This window comes from Acanthochromis polyacanthus, chromosome 10 (genome assembly GCF_021347895.1).
Source record: "Acanthochromis polyacanthus isolate Apoly-LR-REF ecotype Palm Island chromosome 10, KAUST_Apoly_ChrSc, whole genome shotgun sequence".
Lineage (NCBI taxonomy): Eukaryota > Metazoa > Chordata > Actinopteri > Pomacentridae > Acanthochromis > Acanthochromis polyacanthus.
In genome coordinates this window covers 8046222-8060524 of record NC_067122.1, presented here as the reverse complement: position 1 = coordinate 8060524, position 14303 = coordinate 8046222, and positions in this window count along the sequence as shown.

Here is a 14303-nt window from a genome sequence, read left to right as displayed (position 1 = left end):
GTGCGGTACTTATATTTTAATACAACAAACAATGATATTATTTCAACATTAAACTAAGAAAAGATAAACTTGAACATTGTGAGCAACAGTTTTGTAATTTACTGCATTTTTCAAATAGATAAATTAACTTTTCATTACTTTCTGGAGCTGTTCTTGGGCTTTCGCTGAAGTACTGGAGTGTGAAATGGTAGAAAGTTGGTTTGTTTTTCTAAAATTTAACATATGAAACAAATGAAAAATAATTTAACTATAATAACTTCTAGACACAGAATGTGATACTTTTAATTCAGCTGGGGGAAAAATGGTGTACGCCTGAAGCTGCAGTTAGTGAAATTCATAATCACTGCAGGAGTGTTGCTGTATGTATTCGGAGAATGGAATAAACTTTGGAATACAAGGAATTGGCATAAATGGTACACATTTAACAAGTGGGTTATATGTTCATTTTATGTAGACATACTGTAAACTGACAGTGAAAATGAATGCAGAAGACAGAGCGTACTGATAAAGTTTTAAATGGGTCATTTAGATTGTCACTTTCTATAATTTTTGCTGCATCTGCTGTACAGAGATCTGTGATGGAGGACAGCAGGTAAGTTTTTCCTGGAAAATAACTAATATTTTAATTGAAAAAATGTTTATACAAATCCTATAACCTGTTAATAATGTCTAAAAATACTAAAAAAAAATAATGGCGTCGTTGCTAAGCTTCATATCTCCACATCACTCAAGCCCCAGCAGCTTAAGGAACAAGCTGTTCACTGCGCCTGCGCCGAGGTCAACGCCCACGTTTCTGGAGAACAAACCAACATTTCTTCTTCAGATTTGTTTAAAAGCAGTGCTGCTTTGATACAGAATGATCACATTTCTGATATTCTAATCATACAACAAGAAGAACAGACTTAAAGAATTAAAACGTGCGTCTTTATTTACTATTTTACCCAAACGCTCTCCTGCTGTATTCGTAGATTCACCACAAGGGGGCGCAGTCGACCAGACTATGTTCTTGCTGCAGGTCGGCCTATAGCCTGCTCTGGATAATTATTTTAGCTTTAAGTGCAACCTTATTTGGTCGCAACATGTTTTAAAACCTTACATCTGACTGCTACTGTGGCGCATACATCCGTAGATTATTGGCACGAGTGTCGCGGGATGATGTGTTTGCTGCAGATGCCATTTGAAAATATAGGCAGTGTAAGCACTGTAGAATCTAATTATTTCTTTGCAAAACCTAATTAGGCATTAAAAAAGGTTAACGCCAGCGCCTGAAACGTTTTTGTTTAATAATCCCATTACTGACGGCTCATCATGTATAAAATGGTGCAGGAGGACACTAAGTTTCCACTTGTTAAAGGGAATCTCTGAGAAATAGTCGCAGCTTTTTTGACACTATGTGCGGCTGGAAATTAGGGCTTGTAATTAAACTGCGGAGACTCGGCGCAGCACACAGAGTAAGTAAGGCTGCAGCGCCCTGGCTTGCATGCATTTTCTCTATTTAAATAATGATTGTGGTGCCTGCTGTAAAGCGTTGTTACTATTTTCTGCTGTTTTTTCCTCTTTACATTGTCGTCTAATTGTTTGGGCTCCACAGAAGTCTCCAAACGGTAGAGTACAGTGAGAATACACCTTGATGATGTTTTTTTTTTAAGCGTCAGCTCCTCTCGGACCATTACCAGTCACTAGAGAGCTCAAGGTGAGAATTTAAATGAGACAACGTTTTGTTGACCGGCTTTTAATTTGGCGGGGCTCCAGACGCACAAATATGAAAAATATGTTTGGAAAAAATGCTAAAATATAAACATAGATGCTCATGACAGGGATGTTAATGATACCAAAAAGTACAGTCAAGGAAGCCATTTTAATCCTCATATATTAAAGCAAATATCAAACATTAAGATGAATATTTAAAATGCACTTTAAAGTGAGTGTGAGCATTTTAATTTTAAAATAAAGCATCCGAAATCAAACTAACATCCTAAAACGAGGAGAATTTTTTTACTTATTTGCCACATTTTCTTTTCTTAGTGCTCCAGTAGTAGTAGTAATAATAAAAGTGTCTACTTAAATATTAATTAACAGTATATGTATGGATTATTTGCTTCAAAATAATAATAGTAATAGCTTAAATATAAAAGTCTTATCATTCTGGCTTTAATAATGCGGGGTTCTGCAGGTTTAATTTCATCTAAATATTATTAATAAAACACCGAGGGTTCCTAAGATTAGCAGCAAGAGAGAAAAAAAACTTTTTAATCATTGGCCTCATAATAAAAATATCAATTTTCTTTCATTTCTTACATCTGCGAAAACATAAAGGTTCCAGGCAGCGCTCACTTCAACCCGTCTTTAATCTTTTCCACCTCAAAGCTTCTTCAGCGACACTTTAGAAAAGAGAAATAAGAGCAGAAAGGAGAGTGAGTGACAGACCGGAGAGAAAAGGCCTCTAAAAGGAGCAAACCTCAGTGCCGCTGAAAGGGAATGCGCTTGTCGCGTCTCAGCCTCCGAATCTATTCGGCCAAAACAAACAGGGCGTGGAAGGGGATGAAAATCGGGACAAGCGAGGGAGAAGAAGGGCAGAAAGAGTCGGTTTGATAGAAGGACACGGTGGATTTCCCTCGAGCTGGTTAAAGAAACAATAAAGCGAGTTATCAACAGACTTCTCTGGCTTTTATTTTGTCTTTGTTGCGCTGTTTAAAGAAGGCGTTTCGAGATTACTTCATGACGACTACAATGATTAATAGTGCAGATAAAAGCGTTATACTCACTTTGATGGTGATGAATTATATTATTCTTTCTCCATGGATTGAAATTATAACATTCAACTTCAATTAAGCTGATCTGATAACCTATAAATACTGGAATTTTGTTGATGCCCAACAGAAAAAGGCTGTTTTTACGCACAGATACATTTGGGAAACTCGTCTTTGCCTAAAAGGTAAAACTATAAAATGGCAAGAAAAAGCTGACTTTCACGATTATTTTAAAACTTCTTTTTCAATTCAATGCTCCGAAAAAACATTATGCATGTCCCTTTCCTCTGTGTATTGGATTGTTTACTTCAGTATCATGCCTGTTTTTATACCTGTTTAGTGTTTTACGGTAATCTTCGTTATTTGGACAGTTTCATTTATTTTGTTTGATATCTGCATCATTTATTGCAGGAAATAAAAAGGCAGCATGTTAAAATGTTATATAGGAAGCTCTTGAGGTTCAAGCTAAACAAAAAGGCTTCCTTAATTTGATTATTTCTAAAACATTCAACCCAGTTTGCTGTCATACATGCCCAAATAACACATTTCTGCGTGACCCTGAATACCTGACCACCTTCTAAGAGACTGACCCTATGAATCTTTATCTGGGACTTTTCTGTGGGAGATTATCTGTTCTCTTGCACAAGTGGCTTCCATCCTGCTACATTTCCTCCACTACTCCATCAAGCTCTTCGCCCTGTGCTACTGCATGCATCTATAAATTCAGGAACACATTTTTATAAAATCTTGCAGCATCTCTGAAATCTTTCACACTTTTCTCTGTATTTAGGCAAAACCTAAACCTTCACTGATACAGTTTTGGTTTTGACGCATGGTTAGTGACTGGAGGCAGAAGGAGAGGATCTTTCTGCATGTTTTTGGAATTTAAAACGAGCAGGAGAAATGAATTATATTGCTATTCTGAATGCAGTGAGATAATTGAGCACTATTGTGACATTTAAATTTTGAAGAAAATGTGACCTTAAAGTGCAGCTAAATACTTTCAGGGGGGAAAGGTTGTGATTTTTATTCTGTTGATAAAGGACATTGTTTTGTTAACAGATGCCCACTAAGAACCCTGAGCCAAAAACTTCTGATCCAGAAAGCTGACTTTTTCCCTTTTTGGGGGTAAAGCTATGTTTGTTTGTGGCTTGAATAGGGGCCTATAATGGAACTGATGGCATCAGGATTGTCACCACAAATGGTCTGGGCGTTTTGCAAGGCTGTTTGACAGAGCCTATTATGTCATTGGTCACGTCCCTCCACTCCTTGCTCGCTCGGGTTTGAATGGGAGTGAATTAATCAAATGGTTTGAGAGGGATCAGCCAACTTAATGCACTTTGTGTCAAGGTCTACAGCGATCGGAGACCCCGGCCTCCTCCTACCTGCAGCCGATTCCATCTGACCTGTGTGAGGACCAGAACCTGACTGAAAACACAATCACATTCCTGATGTGGTTCTGAACGCTGAACTGACTGTGACCTTTATCTTTAAAAATATATGATCAGTAATCATTCACACAGTGCTGCAGGGACTTGCAGTGTGAAATCACTGTGTAATTTTCATCCTTGCGTGTCACAAGCATGAAAAGTTTTGCTTTTGCTTCTCTACAGCATATTTTATGGTGCATTTTATGTTGTATTGCTGTTATTTGTGATGTTATTGTACTGGTTTGAAGTTCTGCAGTGGAGCACAAAGGATCTCTGAAAACCTCATGAGGGCATTTTTTTTGAAAACTCTATTTTACATCAATTTAAAAAATTAATTTTAAGTAAGTTAATTTATTTGGGAATTAATTCTCATCAATTAAAGCCCTTTAGAATAAAATAATATCTGTATTGTATGGAGAGTTTTGCGTCTTTATGACTACTTCCAAAGGAAACAGTGACATCAGATTAGTTCCTTCACTCATTATTTGGCTAATTTGTGGGGAAACTCAGCCTGAGTGACTCCAAAACCAGATTCTGCACAACAAACAAACAAAAAATCCCCTAAAAAGGGATATGTTGGCTTTATATATTATACTGATATGTTCTTTTAAAAAATCTAAACACAGCCACCATCTTATTTGTTTTTCTCGGAGGGGAAAATGGTCCAAAGTCGAGCGCCGTAACGTTATTGCTTTATCAAACACAATCAAACTGTGAATTAATCAAAGCACTCTGCGTTAGAGCACCTATGCATGAGCATTGTTTGGCTGTAATGGATGGCTTTAAAATTTGACGTTATTATTTCCCGTCATTTCTGGAAACAAATTGAACATTTATTGCATATATATTAAAAATTATACAGTCGTCGAGAGAGGCTGATGTCTCTTTTATTGAGGCGCACCGAGAGGTGAGGTCTCACCGGATCAATTTCCCTGTCTTGTTACTCCCGCAAGAGGATGTTTGGAAAATGCCTGCACCGCTAAATTGATTCAGAAACGAATTCATAACTTGGGGCGTTTAAGCAATTTTGCGGCGCCCAGTTTTTTTTAATCTACAATCTTTTCTATTGTTTCATGTTTTGATTATTTTAAGCATCCAAACAAAGTTTTTGCATCATCCTGCTTCTCAGTGAAACCGGTTTCTTCTCAGTTCTGCGGACGTTAGCCCACGTTTGCCTATTTTTCATTCCTTGCAAAAAAAGAGAAAAAATGCATTTAATACACTGGGTTTTGGGTGGCTTCACAAACATAGCCATTAAGCAGTCACAATGCTTTTATTGTGCACTTGATCTCAAAATAGAGGCTGGTCTGACTGCAGGATCCAGACGAACCTATGGAAAAGGCCTTGTCTTTGTCTGCCTGCGCGGAGATGAATGGCCCGTGTCAACCAGATGATTAGTTTGCACTATTAATTGTCAAAAGGAAGGATTTTTTCCCTAATAGTGCCTTTTCCCTGAAGAATTATGGAATTCAGAGTTGTTTTGCGACTGCTGGGGAACTTGCAGGGCTTTTGCAGGGGCGAGGGCGAAGGTCAGACAGAGTTCCTCAGCGCTGCGTCCAGTGTGCACAGCAGTCAGAGGGGACGTGGAGACAAATGTAGGCCTATTTCCTACAGCATGGGGTGATTAATGTCTACATTGTGCCAGAACACTGACACTGTGATTCAACAAGCTAATGTGGATTTGCATTCAATACGATTCCAAAATGCGTAAATTCGTGCGTAAATGCGCAACAGCACCAATTACGCGTCATACACCAGGTACAGGGAAGACTCAAAACCAACCAAATAATCAATATATAAAATATCCTAGTTGCACAAATAGAACTTAAATGAGACTTCTTTATTTTTATTTCCCAAACTACTCGCTGCATAGGTGCACATGTGTCCTGCAGCGCCACACATGAGCTCTCCGTCTCTGTTTCTGCTTGTCATGACGCCCTGCTCCATCCAGGAAACCCCCTTTCCATCCCGCTCAACCTCTATTCTAGTGCCAACGTTTTGTGTTAAATGTTAAACACTTGGCCCGATCCATTTAATCGCCAACAACAAATCTGTGTTGACTCTAACACTCGCCTCCATTGTGCCCATTATGCGCCTGCCCTCACTTGAAGATTTATGTATTTTTGATATTAAATTCCTTCTGTCATCAAGACTGCTCTCTTGTTGACTTTTCTTGACCTGGTGACCTCGTTCCCCAAACTTTCCCATATTTAACGCGGCCTTCCTCCCCCTCGCCATCTTCTCCTGCTCTGCCTCAGCTCCATGCTCTGTGGCTCCTTTTGTTGGCATGTGCTGTTTGCACTGTTCTTGAACTTCAGTGCGCTGCCCTGTCCCCATCCTGTACTTTGAACCCTGCGGAACAATCTTTCCACCGAAAATAACGACTCATTGTTCACAAATCCATGCAGTCGTTTCACTTAACTGTCGCAGACCTCCTTAAATTATAGGAAGCCAGACTGATGGAAACTCATGGTTGGGCCAGTGTGATGAAGTATTAGCTCACTAGATTTGTGCCACATTCTGCATTGACCCTCCGTTGACGCAGAATGACAGATGTCCGTACCTTTGCCATAATATGACGTCCATGTCGCCTTTACAAGCCTCCCCTCTGACTGCCCAGCTTGCTAATTAGTTAAACAAACGCTCATACTAATGATCCCACTGGCCTGGTGAGCTCTGGGCTTTTTGTTCGCCTGCTTTGGCCCAGCTTCTCCTGCTGGAACTTGGCCCTGCTGACCCGAGCTATCACGGCGCTTGGAGACGCCTGGACCGCCCTGTCCGGAGTCCAACCCCCCCAGGGCCAAAGGGCAGCGACCAAGGCCCGGGAATGCCACCACCAGCTGCTTGCGGTGACACCGTTTACAAAAGGGGGCTTGGTGAGCAATCTTTCTGTGAGTTGTCAGTGTTGTGACATTTGTTTACTCTCATGTATAGGACCAAAAAACTGATGGTTTGGTTCAAGGAAAAAGCCACCAAGTTTTAGGTTATCTTCAATGTAGCAGCTTTGATTGTGAAACTAGAAGAGGCACCAGTTTCTACCAAAGCACGCTTCACAAAGGCCTTTACAGGCTGCAATAATGTATTTTAATAGAAATATCTTATAGATCAGGTACAGATCATAAGAAATGTGGTTGTGACTCCTGACATCTTTGACTGGTTGAATATAGCATCATCTGGACCCAAATAGTGAGCTCTTAAAAACACAGGTTGGAAACTATAAATGCTTTTTAACATTTTAAACTATAGACAGGAACCCTATTAACCACGTATTGAAATATTAACACTGAATTGAATTTCCCTCTGGATTAATAAGGTATCTATCTATCTATCTATCTATACAATACTTCCAGATACAAAAGGCAGCAGGAACAGCCTGATTTGCTCTTATTAATGGATTTCAACTAATACATTTTAGAAATAAGGTTAATAAAGAAACAACCTGTAGACTTTCTGCAATGGCCTCTTATTAAAAATGGGCTATTATTATTAAAATGGTAATAATTAGAAATATCACCAGTGGTTCACCCAAAATTGCTAATTACCAACAACATTTAAGCCCCTAATAAGAGGTGCCAGAAAGTCAGATACCCAACATTACCATAATGTTCAAGTTATGTTTATTCATTAGACTGATTAATGGACGTCTCTCCGGCAAGCCAATTAAACATTAAACAAAATCTCACTCCAACATTATATTTTCTACTAAAACACCCAGCGCCAAAGCTGCCGTGACAATTACAGTCAAAAGCAGGAGGTTTGTGTGTTTATACTGGAAACCACTGATGTCCTGCTCTGCCTAAATTCAAACGTTTTCTTTCCCCGCTGCGTAACGCGCGGTTAACACTGGCCCCATTACACGTTGTCATTTGTGGCCCTCGGTGTTATTGGACAATGTTTGGCCATTACCGGCCGGCGTCTGCGCGCTCCAAGGAGGTCTCGACAGAAATTGATACTAATTGCGGAGACTGTACACTGCTGGCTGCTGGAGCGCCTGCAGGCAGTTGGAGGACCTGCTTGTCACCGCCTAATTGACAAGGGCTTGTCTGTCCTGGGAGCAGCTGGTCCTAAGCACTGGCGCACAATCGCAATCTTGACACGGCCTCCACTCGCCCGAAGGAGTTTTGAGGGGGAAGCGCCGTTAAAGGGAGATTTATTGAATCTCCCCTTTGGGTGACGCTGTATTAAGTACGCAATATAGGCTTATTTCCGCGGGTGCAAAAGGGAGCCACACTCCTGGTATTAATACAGAAGGTGCCAATTAGGCCAGACAGGTGACATTTCATGTGACATTATGAATCACCGCAAACAAGACAAGCGCGGGTAAATAAAAGCTATGTGAAACGGGTTTTAAGGGAAAGTTATTTTGCTTTCCGCGGCTACATGACACACAATGAGTCTATATGCGCAAATCGGATGAATGCAGGGGGATGTGTTGCACCAGCCATTCAGCTGGCTCAGACACAAATAACATCAGCCCTCACAGTAAAAATAATCAATTCATTATTCGGGCCTGTTTCTATTAGACCATGCCTTCATAGCTGAATGCATCAAGAGGAAAAAGCCAAGCAAGTATTGTTTCGTCTGCAAGTGGAAAAAGGTTTTCCTCCACTTTCCCACTGCCTGTAAAGAAACGCTGCTTTTCTGGCCCTTTTGAACTGAAAATCGTGATTTTTCCCCTGGTGTTCTCCGGACGCGCTCCTTTCTTTCTGCGGAACAATGACAACACTGGAGCACCCCGCCGGTGCGCCACAGTTGGGGATCTCCCGGATTGTTTTGGACATCTTTGGATTTCATCAATCAAAATGACTGCAGTTTTCCATAAAAATGCTGAATTTGGTGCTGGAACCGAGCGGGCAAGGTAGAAAATACGAAGCTGTCCTCCTCGATGATAAATGGCCATCCTTTGATTGAGCAAATAGAGAAATGCGTGCCACAGTACTGAGAAACAGGAGAAGATTGTTGGGAGAGGACTCGTGGTCTTGCGTCAGATCTTGCCAGAAATGAATCACAGCAAAACATTAGGCTGGAAAAGCAACTGCATTTTCCCAAACCTAACAATCTGTGCGCCTTAAGAGCAGCATCGATCTTAAGGTGGACTTAAATATGGAAATATCCTCTATTAGTAGAGTAATTAGAGTTTTATCTGTTTGTTTGGAAACAAATAACAGAACTTTTTGAAGTTATCTCTTCAAAAGTGGGAGGCAGACATGAGGTTCAGCTCTTTGGTGCCATATCATCCTATAATATTCATCTTTCTGAACCGGTTACCAGGTGTAAGAAACCAGGTTAGGACTTTAACATGAGAGTGTAAAGCTGCTCCAGTACACTAACATGGAAACACCACATCCAAAAGATACAGCACCCTCCATAAATACTGGCACCCCTGGTTAAGATGTGTTGAAAGCCTTAAAATAAATTCAATTTTTATTGCAAAAGCATACTCTCCCACTGAAAATTGTTGAAAAATGTATTATAGGAGAAGATTAGGTGCTGTTTGTCGGCAAAAGGGGGTTGTACAAAGTTTTAACATCGGGGTGCTAATAATTGTGGCACACATGATTTGATGTAAAAGAATTATATCTTAATGTGTGATTTTTTTCCCCACTGAATAAATGCACTTGAAGTAAAGGTTGGATTTTACTCATTTTTTCATTGTGGTCCTATATTATTTAGAAAAAAACTGAATTTATTAGAAGCTAAAGAACACATCTTAACCAGAGGTGGCAATAATTATGGAAGGCACTTTACATTGTTTGGCATCTGATTAGCAGGCTAAATGTAAAACTTTCATTTTTTCTGAGAAGCAACCATGAATCATCCAGATGCTCTCAAGGTGTTCTGTCTAAATGGCCTTAATGCTGCAGCTAATTATCCAATATTGACATTTTGTCCCGCCTCAGGTCAGCAGGTCAACAGTTGGAGATTAATTGCACTGGAAGGAGCTTAGAAGAGAAGGAAATAGAAAAAAGTCACTGTAATGTTATAATAATACCACTATTATTTCTAATATTTGTGTTTTGGGCACATTTTACTTTGATATTTCAGACTACCAGGCCAGTAACAGGCCTTATATGGTGCTGTTTCCATTAGTATATTACTCAGATAAGGATTTATCGTCTGTCTTTGGTACTGAGTGGTGACCTTACCTCAGGTTTGGGTCTTTATGGCTCTTTTTTATTACCACTGATATGTTCCTGTTTCCATATAGTGCATTTTAAATGATTGTTTTTTTATTGTAGGAGTGCATCCTGGTAAGGACAGCATCTCCTCCCTCCCACTTCCTCCTTCCTCAAAGATACAGCAGAAGTGACGGGCTTGTCGGGCTTGAAGAATTGTTTAATTTCAGGGCCCCGGCGTTTCCTGAGGTGAGGTCCACATTGGCTGCTAATAGAGATCTAATTGATGGGCCGAGTCCCGTTTCCGTGCTCTCTCTCCCTTTATTGCGCCCCGGCGTCTGCTGTAAAATAGGTCTGTAATCAGATTCCGCCTATTCCTCCTGGAGCAGGATGAGAGCTCAGGGCTGCTGAGAGAAAGAGATGGGGCAAAAGGAAAAAAAAAAAAAAAAAGAAAAACAAAAAAGAGAAGGGGGAAAAATCGTTATTAAAAAAGTTAAGCCTTGAGTAAAAATTCAACGTTGAGGCTTGATGAAAAAGGAGAAAGTCAGCTTTAACATACAAATTGTCCTCATTTTGGGATTTCTTTACATATCCCTGCAGAAACTTCCAGTGTGGCACTCATTAGTGGCTGCTTTCATCTGTCAGAATAGTCCTTTATTCCTTTGGGGATTTATGGGTTTGCAGTATTTTTATACCGAAGCCTTCTTCTAAAATTCAAACTTATAAGATTAATATAGATCCTTCAGAAGAGGCTCTGGTATTGCTGCCAAATGCCTACTATAATTACTATTTTAACGTAGTTATATGTGCTTTCATGACTCAGACTCTCGGTTCATCTAATCAAATAGCACCAATCTGCTGGTGTTGTCATGCACCCAGAAGGTACAGAAGATGTCAATCAAATCAGACTGGCAGCACCAGAAACAAACTGATTCCCTTGTTTTTTTTTTTAAATTTTTTCTTCCTTCCTTCTTTTCTGCTTCTCTCTCCATCTCCTATAGAGCTTCCTGGAAGGCCGTGATTGGCCGCCTGTCTGGGCAGTGATAGCAGCCCTGGAGCCGAGGATGATTGATGATGGCGAGGGCAAGGCCGAGCGCTGGCAGCATAAAGCCCCATAGACGCCTCAATAAAGAGCCTGGCTAGTGGAGAGCCTGGGCCCCGCTCAATAGGGCCCCTCCGCCTCCGAGGACCCACGGCTAGAAGAGAGCATGCAGAGAGAGAGAGGGAGAGGAAGAGAGGGAGAAGGAGAGGTGCTCTGTTGTTGGATAATCTGTTTAGCTATCGAGCCAGCAGCCGTCTGAGGCTGGATAAGTGCAGCGACGGATGTGTGTGGGGTGAAAATAGCAGGGGTTTGCTGGTGGAGTGCTGGAGGGGGAGATACAAGGAGAGGGAGAAAGAGATGGATCATCAAGTCTCAGGATGCATAATGGGAGGGGGAAAAAAAGGGAAGCGGATGAACCAAACTGGAAATAAGATCTGCAGGCTGCTTTTCACACAGGCTAGAGATGATCAAAAGCCAAAAAACATATATAAAAGTTGACCACAAGAAAGCTAGTGAGGCCCTAAAGGGAGTGATGTGACCTCTCCGCTGGTACTCTGGTGGCCATCATTCAGCCTACAGATGCATAACTGTGGTGACCTTTGCTTCGGCAGATCAATGAGGCCCTGCTAGGTTGGATTCCTTCGGTGCTGCGTCCACTGCTGTGGCCCCAGACCGCATGCAGCCCTGTTGTAACCCCCGGCTCACAGCGCCTCTGAAAAGCACAATTAGGCAGCAATCTGCTCCTACCAAGGCAGCTTTCAGTGACTCCAGCATGGCTACACGATGTCCTGCAGACCGTCCTGGCTGGAGTTGGCAGGATGGAGGTCTGAGAGAGCGGACTGATGGCCCGGTGACTGTCTCTGCTCTGCAGGGTCTGCACAGATCAGAGATGAGGGGAAACGCTTTTTGTTCCATCCTTTGTGTCATCCTGTCCACATGTTGGGATAATTAGGACCAAAATAAACAACAAGCTGCATGAAGATTCACAGAAGTCCGTCATAGTCGTGGCACATTTGAATGTCATCTCCTGAACAATTCTTTAATACTTTCAGTTGTAGCTACCAAGAGCACAAATGTGTACTTTGCTCATATTATGTCACATTTTAACTCCATTCCAACCTGTATTTTCTCCTGTGGGATTTCTATTTTGAGTCAGAGAATAAGATTCTTCATGTTAGTGCTGTTTCTGAAAATAAATCTGGCAAAGTTTCCACAAAACAAATCATCTCTTTGTTGTTGTTGTTTTTTTAAATCATTCATTCCTACACTTCATGCACTGGTATAAAAGAGGTATAAAGATTTTTAAGGTCAAAAGCCTCTAAATTTCAAATGAAAAAATGAATTCAAGTCTTAAGTCAACAATTTCAAAAGCAGTTTGTTTAAATTTCATCAATTGTCACAAGTAACCTATAGCAAGTAATGAAAAGTAGAATTCCCCTCAAATGAAAATGCAAAATTAGTTTTTTACTTCAAGCAATGTGTGAAATGATACTCACTTTTCATGATAAAAGAAATTTGGTGCACAATTTTGAGTCTTTTTTTCAGAAATATAATCATTGCAAATGTGTCTCAGATGTGCTATTTTACTTTCTGTCAAATCCAACTCATGTAGTTTGCATCATCACTCGTAAATTTAACATAGCAACTCAGAAAAGGAAGCATCTGCCCACATGGTTTGATCAGTGGTTACAGTGTCCAGTGTGAGTAGTTCACGGTGAATTCAGACTTGTTGTTAAAAGAAAATCACATGAGAACCCTGTCAAATTTAAGACAGTCCACCACTGAACTCTCAAGTTGTGCCTGCAGAAAAGGCTGCTGGGGGCAATTCAAAAGCAAATGCCAAAGAAATAATTAGTTTGAAGCCAATCTTAGTGTTTGACACATTTGTTTTAAGCTAAGGAAGTCATATTGATGATTTTTCTCCTCTTTACAGTGGCTGCTATGTCGGAGTTACTGTTAAGAAGAATTAGGCTTTTAAGATTTAAATTATGATATACGATCATTGAGCCTCAGAACATATGGGCAGACTTCACCTTTTCTTTTACCTGTGTGTCGTCATGGTTGGAGAAAAGTTGCAAAATAAGTGATATGATTACGGCAGAAAGCAAAATCACCTCCACAAGCTGTTTATGTGACAGCTCAAATCATGAGTAACTGAACAAATGTAGCAAGTTTCAAGAAATAGTCGAACACATCACCTAAAGTCTGGCACAAATCACCTGTACTGTTCAACCTGAAGTAAAATATCCTCACAGGTCAGCCAAATCAGCTCTGGATATGATAAATAAAGAGTGTAAATAGTGCAGGAAGGGAGGTCAGTAATGAAGCCACTTACATTTTCTGACAGCGAAGCTTATTAAAGGTGAACCATTTTGTGGTGTCCTTCTTCTACTGGAACTAGAACCAGATCCCACACAGAATAACTGCAAGCAAAGAGGAGAAAATGAGCAATTAATTACAACAGAACCTCTTTAAAATGGTCTATTCTCATCCAATCACACAAATCGTTCAGATTCTCTGAAATACCAGCTGACAAGCAATGAGTTTCTAGTAAATTTGAACATTTATCTTTGAAAGCTGCTGGTAAGACAAGAAATCGAGAAAAGACAGAAGAGTTCTGAACATTTTTGTACACATGCTGCTTTTTACTAGCCTAGCCGCGCTAGACAACCCACAGCAACGAATTTAATTCTCTGCCAGGGTGGGTCTAGTTACCCTCCATAAGCCTTGAGGTTGGATTCTCCTAAAACTGGCCGGACCAATCACCATGAAGCGTAGAGTCAGAAGGCGGGCGTAACGAAGTGACGACAGAGGCGCGACGATTCTGACAGAAACAACCGGAAGCAACTAGCCTAGCCGCGCTAGACAACCCACGGCAACGAATTTAATTCTCTGCCAGGGTCGACAACAAAAACGACAACAGTCGTTGAGCTCCATTAGCACCGACTCTGAATAATCTTTCTGT